Raw genomic sequence first — 9,519 nt, 5'->3', positions numbered from 1 at the left:
TCAAGCCCTAATGCAGACTTTTTTGGCTGAGAAAGCTTCAAACTGTTTTTAACAGAAAATTGATTGAACAAGAGTAAAATTTTACTTTATTAGCTAAGCTATTATTGCCTTAAGTGAAAAAAGACACTTATTCATGAAATCTTCATAAGAATATGATTCTGCCTATACTTACATCCAGCAAATACTTACATGAAAAAGTATGATATAATCATACTAATAAAACATTAATCAAAACCTTACCAGCTGCAATACACTTTGCCGAAGCATTTTTGTCTAATAAAACAGAAACAGCTGGGCCACCATCCTAACACAATTTTGGATTCCAGCCTTAGGATCTGTACTGGGATGCCAGTTTGCAGAATGAGCAGTTCATCTAGTTTGATAGATTTAAGTAGTTAAACAAGAATCTATCAATTTCCAAAATATTTTTATTCGTTTCTGTAAAAGACTAACATTTAGAGTTAAAAACAGACTAGTTTGAAATACAGATAATTTATATACGCCTCAACTATTGGATGATTTTATATCAAATTCAAATTAAAACAGAAACTTTGGCAGAATCATCTTAAAATAGGCTCACTTGAAAGGAAAATATCACATGTGAATCACAAACACAAATCCAGCTTTGCAAAGAGGCAAGGCAACACAACAGGTAGTTCTGTGTTAGCATTAGCAGTCAGGCTCAAACAAATCCCATTTTCTAATCTACGGAATGCCCCTTCTTCAGTGCCTGCTCTGGTGCCCTGCCATCTCACACACCAGAGTGTGATTCACATACTGCAGCCCAGAGTTAGGTTTTTGCAACATTGAAATGGATGTGGTCAGCAGGATTGCCGGGGATAAATCGCTACAGAACTAAACAAAATGTGTGCTCCATCCCAGGCTGGACTTAAATAGGCACAGGAATTTTGGGAAGATGAAGACAAGATAGCAGAGAACAATGTAAAAATCGTCTGAAAATAAAAGGAGGAAAGGCTACAGGAGTGATTTGTGCACATTTGGGGGTTTATTTTTCTTGGGTGCAAAGAAAAATCAAAAGGTCCTAAATGGCCAAAAGATTGGAAATGTGGAATGTCCTCCATAGCAGAGTTTTGGATCTCTGGATTCTTAAAACAATTTTATTGTGCTGGAACAGTGGCAGTTTGAGCTGGTGCCTCTGGGGGACCCTGAACAAAGAACCTCTTGGCTTTTATACCCTCCCAGCTGAAGTGTGACAGTCTGGGGCCTTCCTGCTGTGTCCGAGTGGCCGATCACGGGCTGGCACCACAGGTCCCCAGGTCCTCTGCTGAGCCATCCCTCTCCTACAGTCAAGTTCAGTCCGTCACATTTGGCTTTTCTCTCTGATCCACCACCAGGACCACAAGAGCACATCGTGATGAGGATGTAACAATGCCTGTTCTTGCTGGAACATTGCTGTTGTGTGACACCCTGCAGGCAGAGCGGGCAGCTGTAGGGAAGTTGACTCGTTTCCCTGGTGCCAGCACTGCTGCATGCATCAGAGCTCCTGGGCGTTGGTGCTCGCTGGGACACGGCCCGGCACCACGGGGAGTTACAAAGCGTCTTCAAAGAATGCCCACACATTAAACCACACGGCACCCTGCACACCTTGGGAGAGATCCCAACCCCCGCATGGCTCACATGGGATTCCAAAGCTCATGCATGACTTCAAGTGGACCCCAGTGCCCTCCATGCCTCAGAGGGAACCTAAAATATCCCTGTGTGTCTCACAAGGGACCCTAGCACCTGGCGAACCTTATGGGGTCGCCAAACCCTCCATGTGCCTTATGGGGAATCCCAGGCCAGCTACGCCAAGTGTTTTGTCCGGGAAATCAAGTGCGGTTTGCAGCTGGGTTGTTGTGCCTCTGGGGCTGTTCATCTGCCCCGTCAGGCCCTAAGGCCACACAGCCCTTCCCTTCCCTTCCCTTCCCTTCCCTTCCCTTCCCTTCCCTTCCCTTCCCTTCCCTTCCCTTCCCTTCCCTTCCCTTCCCTTCCCTTCCCTTCCCTTCCCTTCCCTTCCCTTCCCTTCCCTTCCCTTCCCTTCCCTTCCCTTCCCTTCCCTTCCCTTCCCTTCCCTTCCCCCTTCCCTTCCCTTCCCTTCCCTTCCCTTCCCTTCCCTTCCCTTCCCTTCCCTTCCCTTCCCTTCCCTTCCCTTCCCTTCCCTTCCCTTCCCTTCCCTTCCCGCCCTCGCCCAGAGGAGCAGACCCTGTGCAGCACCCTGGATTGGTGATGGCCCATCAATTAGGTCCTATCAAGTGTGTGTTAATTGGGAAGGAGCTTTGTTTTGCCTGCTGGCATTGCTGCTCAGGCTGTGTCCCTGCAGATGCTCTTTAAGGCTTCCCTCTTTTCCGGGGAATGCCACTGGAGGATGTCCAGGCCCAGATGATCCCACTGAAGGAAAGGTGCCCTCAGCCCAGGGATGCTCAGCATGGGCTCCCCCAGCCCCTCGGGACCCCGCTGCTGGTCACAGCAGCCCCTGCCTGGCTCCTGCCTGCCCTCACCGTGGGCATCCATGGCTGCTCCTGGCCATGGAGCTCAGCCAGTGCTGGTGCCAGGTGGGCTTTGCTGGTGGTACCACCCGGACACGGGGGTGACAGCTCCATCTCTTTATTGAATTAGAAGAGCTGATTTTGGATTCTCTCAGTGAAGGTTCAATTGAGCACTTCCGAATCCCTTCCTGGAGCTTTCACCTGATGCCCTGAATGGAGGGCTGGGCCTGTGGCCTCAAAGCATAGTGAAGCTTGGATGTGAAAATAAAATCTGGTTAGACTCAGAGCTGCTGCTATTGCTCTTTTGGCTGTAGAGGTCTCGGGACCAGCCACCAGCTTTCAGCTTTTCTTCAAGGTGGTGCCTGTGAAGAGAGGAGTGGCTGAGGCCCCACTGCCAGTGGCACACAGGGAGCCTCCTGCACAGCAGGGCCCAGAGCTGGCAGGGCTCCCCAGCACGGCTGGAGCGGCTGGCACACCTTGGCCCAGCTGGACAGCTGCCCCTCAAGGCCCCGGCGAGCAGGGACGGCTCTGGGCAGGCTCCCTGGCCAGGAGCGGGCCCCAGAGCGCCTCTGCCTTTCAGGGGCGATCTCGTCCCCGCTCTTTCTCCTCCCCACCTTGCTGTGCCTCTGCCCTGTGCCCCTGGGGCTGCTCGTGGCCAGGCAGCCTCAGTGGGAGCCAGCACTGGCTGCAGCCCCAGCGGGGCCCAGGACAAGGCCCAGCAATGAAGGGGCCAAGGAAAGCACTGGGCACAGCAGAGCCCTCAGCCGAGTGCTTTGGACAGCCATGGACTGGCCACAGCTCCACTGCAGCCTGACTGGAAATGTTTCCCATCTACATTAGGTTTTTAAAAGAAGCTGTTTGAAGGAAATTTGATAAAAACACTCACCGTTTTCTCTTCCAGTAACACCTGATTCCAACACAGCACAAAATGAAGACAAGCTCCCCACCAGCCACAATAGACATTAACCCTAGCATCCAGCGAGTTCTTTGACAGAAACCAATTCCGATGCCCTTCTGGGCATCGGGAACAGGTGTTGCAGTGCTGTTGGCATCTGTGGGAGCAATGGGGAGCGTGAGCCCGTGCTGTGCTGCACTGCTGAGCTGGCAGCACAGTGGATATGGCCAGGACGGTCTCTGTTTGCCCCAGAGCTGGGGCCTGCAGGCACCTTGCCGCCCCTTGGCACCGGCTGTGCCACCCAACAAAGCCCAGCAGGCCGGCAGGAGAGCCCGGGGCCAGCACAGCTGCTTGGGCCATCTCTGCTTGGAGGGACAGGGGCCAAACCCATCCCTGAGCAGCCCCTGCCAGCCCTGGCCCTCCCTGCCCCGCGACAGCTCCCCCAGCCCCAGGGGACAGAGCCAGGCCCTGTCAGGACCCAGTGCAGCCCCGGCCCAGTCGGGAGCCAGGGCTGGCTCTGGCCCTGGGCTCGCAGCAGGGCTCCCGCTCGGGGCTGCTCCTGTGCCTGGGGCCTCTGGGCACTCAGGGCCGGCTGCGGGAGCAGCTGCAGAGGGAGGGACATAGTTGGGTCCCGATTCCCCAGGAATGACCTTTGTGCTCTGAGCTGGCAGCTTTCCCCAGGGAACAGGCCTTGACATACCCTCAGCATCTCCCAGAGGGTCATTCCTGTATCCCATAGGCTCAGTCCTGAACGTGGGTTGGGAAGCCAGATCACTTTCACCAGCAGGGTTATCTGCAAAGAAAGGCAGGACAGAACAGCTCCTGTGACACTGCTGAAGATTCTCCTTCAGGCCGCAGTGGCAGTGAGTGCCCCTGGGCGATTGGTGCCCTCCAAGGCACTCCCTCAGCTCTGCCTTCCACCCTGGAGCAGGGGCAGGGGGACCACGAGCCTGCGGTGGCCCCACACTGGGATTGAAGGAGCAAGTTGTGGGGCAGTCGGGGCAGAAAGGACTCCCTGGAGCTGCCAGCAGCTCTAAACCAGCCCCAGCCAGGGCCAGGCCTTGGCAGCAGCAGCAGGAGCAGCTCAGGCTCCCTGGGGCCGGCAAAGGAGCTGGGAAAGGCTCAGCCCCGGGGCACAGCCCTGGGCCCGGCCCCTTCCCTCTCTGCTCTTCTCTGGGGCTGCACAGAGCACACGGAAGGACACACTGGCATTGCACATGGGAGGAGGATGGACAGCTAAATGTTCCTTCCTCCCACTGACAGCAATCATATGGGATCACTCAGGGCTCTAGAAGGGAGCAGAGCAAGGCTTCCAGATTTCTTCAGCCCTGAGATTATGTGAAAAGGAAGTGTAGCATGAGTGAGCTCTTGCCAGATGGACACTGATTACTCTGTCAGGAAAGGCACACAGAGAACTTGCCTTCAGCATCCTCCAAGAACTTAAAATGGTTATGCGCCAGGACTTCCAAATAATCAAAGTCACCATCCAAATCTAGAAGGGAGCACAGATCAGAACTATTTCCTTGGTCTGCTGTGGTCCCCTTCTGCCTTTAGGAACTGAGCACTTGCAAGGGGGTCGGGTAAGGAAGTGGGATTCATATCTGAATGGAGAAGGCCAAAGGAGCACAGGGGCCTGGGGAGCTCAGGGCTTGCTCCTGGTCACTGTCCATCTTCTTGCAGGCCCTGGCAACATCCATGGAGAGGCAGCTGGAGCAGCCCCGGGCCTTGGGGGTTCTCTTCCTCCCACAGAGGAAACCCTCCCTAAAGCCCAGGGGAAAACTGCAGCAGGCAGTTCCACAGGTATCCCACCCTCCCCCTGTCCCTCCAGCTGTCCGACTGCTGGGACAAATCCCCCAGCCCAATGGCACATAGCCAGGCCCTCTCCGGACACCCTGCAGCCTTGCTCTCCCCCTCTGCCCTTTCCCCACCATGGGCACCCCGTGCAGCCGCTCCCAGGTTTTGGGACGTGTCTCCCACAGAGGGACCCCAGCAGGACTGCTCAGTACCCGAGTGCCCTGAGCATAACAATCCCTCTGGGCTGTGCCGGCCTTGTCTGGGCTGTGCCCGCCCTGCCAAGCAGCAGAGAGGGCAGCTCAAGGCTCAGCAGGGCTCAGGCCCAGAGGCACAGCAATTACCTCCTGTGACTGTGCCTGGCATCACCTCCCTTCCTGCAGCAGAGGCTGCCAATGAGCCACTGCTTCCTCTGGGAAATGCTTCCTTCTGCACAGGCTCTCCTTTCAATTCTGGAGAATAGAAGAGGCACAGCTGGATCAGGTGGGGTTGTTTCCCATAGGGGAGGGGGCATCTTCATGAGGCAATGCTTGTCAAAGTCATGAATAGGCTTCAGGAAATCAGGTGGGCTTTGGGGTCTCTCCCTAAAACCCTCCCTCTTTCAAACAGCTTCCCTTCCTGATCTCCTCAGAGATAGGGAAATTGCAGGGGATCTCAGGCCCATGGTGCAGTTTGGGCTCCCTGTCAGCTGGTGCCAAATGCCTTCCTGCAGAGGCTGGGGAGAAGCTGCAGCCAGGCCAGGCTGGGAAACAGCCCTGCAGGGCATGAGAGCAGCAGTGGGGCAGCGAGGCTGCCATGGATCCCTTCCTGCTGTGCCAGGCACGGCCTGTCCAGATGTGCAGGGAAAGGCCCCCCGGCTGCTGAGTCCCAGGGGAAGGGGGAGGGAAATGCACCCACCACGGCGTCTCTCCAGATCACTCAGCATCTGGTCCAGAAGTTCGGATGGCTTCAGAGATTTATTTTCTTCTTTAGCTTCGGTCTTTCCTTTTGGAGGACCTTAAGAGAAAGTAGTTCTATTTCCCAGGACTGGATCGCACAAAACCAGGGCTCAGCCTGTTGGGTCAGCAAGGACACATTACTCACCCCTGAAATGGGAGCCAGGCATTTGCACAGCATCCAGCCCAGAAGCTGGAAAATTTGCTTCTGCAGACACACCTGTACCTGAATAGCCGCAGAAGCTTCTGTCACCTGCTTCTTGACAGGTTGTCAATCATTATTCTATGGAGGAACATAGATATCTTACCTGTGGGAAGACCCTCTGGATCCAAATTATCTTCCAGCCAAGGTGCTGGGAAAACATTTCCAGCATCCCAATCTAGAAGGAAGCACAGATCAGAACAATTTCCATGGTAGCAACTGACAGAATGAGAGGGCACAGTCTTAAGCTGTGCCAAGGGAAATATACATTGGATATTAGGAAAAAGCTTTTTACAGAAAGGGTGATAAAGTACTGGAATTGTCTGCCGGGGAGGGGGTGAAGTCATCATCCGTGCATGTGTTTTAAAAAAGAGTGGAAGTGGCACAACATGCCATGGTGTAGCTGAGGTGTTAAGGCTGGGTTGGACTTGATGATCTTGAAGGTCTCTTCCCAACTAAGTCTTTCTGTGATTCTATTATTCATGGTGTGCCGGGATCCCCCTCTGCCTTCGGAAACTGGGCACTGCAAGGGGATCAGTAAGGCTGTGGGAGCCAGGTGGCAATGGACAAGGCCAAAGGTGCACAGGGGCTTGGGAAGCTCTGGGCTGGCACCTGGTCACTGCCCACCCTCTTTGAGACCCTGTGCAACATCCCTGGGAGGGCAGATGGAGCCACCCGGGGCCCATGGGGGCTCTCTCCCTCCCACAGAGGAAACCCTCCCTAAAGCCCACGGGAAAACCATCCCCAGCGCTTCCCGGGGAGCAGGAGCGCTGTCCCGGGAAAGGGCAGCCAGGCTGAGGCTCACCTGCTCCCTGCCCTTGCACTGGAGCAGCCTGGGCAGCCCTGGCAGGCAGGGCCACGGCCAGGAGGAGCAGGAGGAGGGGGCGCAGAGCAAGGGCCATGGTGCCTTGTCCTGTGCCAGTCCCGCCGCTCTTGCTGCCACCACTGTCCTGCCACCACTGTCCCAGTGTCAGCACCACGTCTGCCACCACTGTCCCAATGTCAGCACCACTGCTGCCACCGCCGCTGCTGCCGCAGCAGTTGTGCTCAAGGACTGCCTGCTCGGGCGTTGTGGTGCTCTGGAACCACGGGGCCCTGGGACCTCTGTGACCTCAGAGCCTGCTGTGACCTCAGCCTGCTGTCACCCCAGAGCCCGCTGTGACCTCAGCCTGCTGTGACCTCAGCCTGCTGTGACATTCAGGCTGGGGCAGGATTGTGTGGGATGGATCTCAAGAGGTGCCCACCCACTGAGGAGAGCATGTCCTGCCAGGCAGCTGCATCCAATCTTTCAATCTTTGGGGGTTTCTTTTGGGGTTTGTTTTTTTTTTTGGTGCTTTTGGTTTTTTTTTACAAGAACTGCGTTATATGGCATTGGACAAATGTGACATTAAATGAGACATTTCATGGTTCTACATGCAATAGCATTGTCAAGTCCAAAATTCAACTCAGTTGGTGAATCCCTCGATTGTAGGCAGCACCAGCCCTGTCACACAACACTGTGTGCTCAGTACTGGTTTTTGGGGCATGATTGACATGATAACAAGCCTTGTCATCCCCAAAAGCAATGTCTGATCAGTGTGTGTGGACACAGGCAGCCTCATCCAGCTATTCATGATTAAACCTGTCCAGGTACTGGTTTTCTTTCAGTCATTAATCTATTCACTCTAATTTCCTAGCTGCTATCCATCACATGATGTATTTGAAAATAGACGAGGGATGACTTATGTGGTTTCTATACCCCTGGCTAAAAGCAGCCCCCAAATAGTACTGTCTTGATAACTACTCGAGCCTTACAGCAAAATGTTTTCCTACCTTATACTGAATTATCAGAGAAATAAGGTGCTCCTGCATTACTCAAACCATTTTACTTATTATTTACTTTGCAGATCATTTAGTTGAGGAACGGAGGAACCTGTTAGCTTGTTATCAAATAGTCTAATTGAAGGCTCACTGGAGAGATGTAAATTTGAGCTTGAATAAATCTGTACCTAGAAGAACAGACAGAAGATCCCAAATCTTTAAAGAACATGCAGAAAACAAACTTGCTATGAATTTTTCTCTATCTCTTTTCATTTTAGAAATCTGCACACTTGCCATCCTATAAGTGCCAGCTGCCTACTAAGTAAAAAAATGTATTTATTAGAAATCATAGGTGTTGATCAATACCTCACAAAGTCTTTATGTATCAAAGTTATTATAATAAAAAAATAAATAACATTAAGATACAGAAGTTTATTCCAAAATTATGACCGAAAGGAGACACATCTTCCCTTTTCTGAGCTGATTTATTAAAAAAATATGGATATTGATCTAGTATCGATATCCAACTGTGATGGACAAAAACTCTCTAACAGTTTAAAGTCAGAAAGTGTATGTTTATTCGACACTGGGCAGCGTGCGGGATCGCTCCCAAATACACACCGCACGTTCCAGGTGATTACAGAGCCTTTTTATCCATACAAGTATTGAATACACAAAATACAAGTATGTATTCATAATTTTGGTACATCCCATTCCTCGCTTCGTATGCTAATCATTTCAAAAACTATTTAAGCAGGTATAGTTTGTTCCTTGAAATGGGTCGGTGTCCCTTTCATGGGAGTCCCTTTCAATGAGGAAGTCAATGAAGTCTTCCTCGTTCTGACCTTTCTACCTTTTCAATGCCAGTATGACAAATGAACCCTTGGTAGAACTCCCATTCCTTGTCTTCAATTGGTTTCAGAACAGAGGAGGCCCACAATTGTCTTATGTTCTCAAAAGAAAATTGTCTTATGTTCTCAAAAATTTCTCAAAAGAAAAAATTCTGACAAGAATACATTGTGCACTCACAGTTTTGTTTACTTCAATATTTGACACAGGATAGAATTATTTATATAGTTATATATTATAATTATAAATATTATATTGAATATTATAGCCAATACTTTTATTTATTAGAATCAAGACCTATCCCAAAAATCTTGTGAAAATTAAGAGACATGGAAAATGAATGCTATGTTTGAAGTTCGATTTTAAACACAGCATTTCTCTTTCTGAGATTGTATGAGTCCTGATGAGTGTGATATTGCAGACACACTAAGGAGCTGAAAGACTTCTCCTCTGAAAGGCTCTGATGCTCCCTGCAGACCCTCTGCATCCCCAAAGGTTACAAAAATCATTCAGGAATACAACCAGAAAAGGTTACTTGGACCCTAGTGAGGTGGTGTTGTG

At 51.5% G+C, this 9,519-nt stretch overlaps 1 long non-coding RNA gene across 1 annotated transcript; it reads right to left on the bottom strand.

Moving 5' to 3' along the window:
- Positions 1–2,487: 2,487 nt before the first annotated feature.
- On the bottom strand, positions 2,488–4,308 carry LOC140684951 (uncharacterized). Its single transcript, XR_012058001.1, has 3 exons — positions 4,082–4,308; positions 3,373–3,538; positions 2,488–2,848 (listed from the first exon to the last, which is right to left on the bottom strand). It is a non-coding gene; the product is annotated as an uncharacterized lncRNA (long non-coding RNA).
- Between the last annotated feature and the right edge of the window lie 5,211 nt (positions 4,309–9,519).

This window comes from Taeniopygia guttata, chromosome 12 (genome assembly GCF_048771995.1).
Source record: "Taeniopygia guttata chromosome 12, bTaeGut7.mat, whole genome shotgun sequence".
Lineage (NCBI taxonomy): Eukaryota > Metazoa > Chordata > Aves > Passeriformes > Estrildidae > Taeniopygia > Taeniopygia guttata.
The sequence above is the reverse complement of the archived record's forward strand: the minus strand, read 5'-3'. Positions and strand labels throughout refer to the sequence as shown.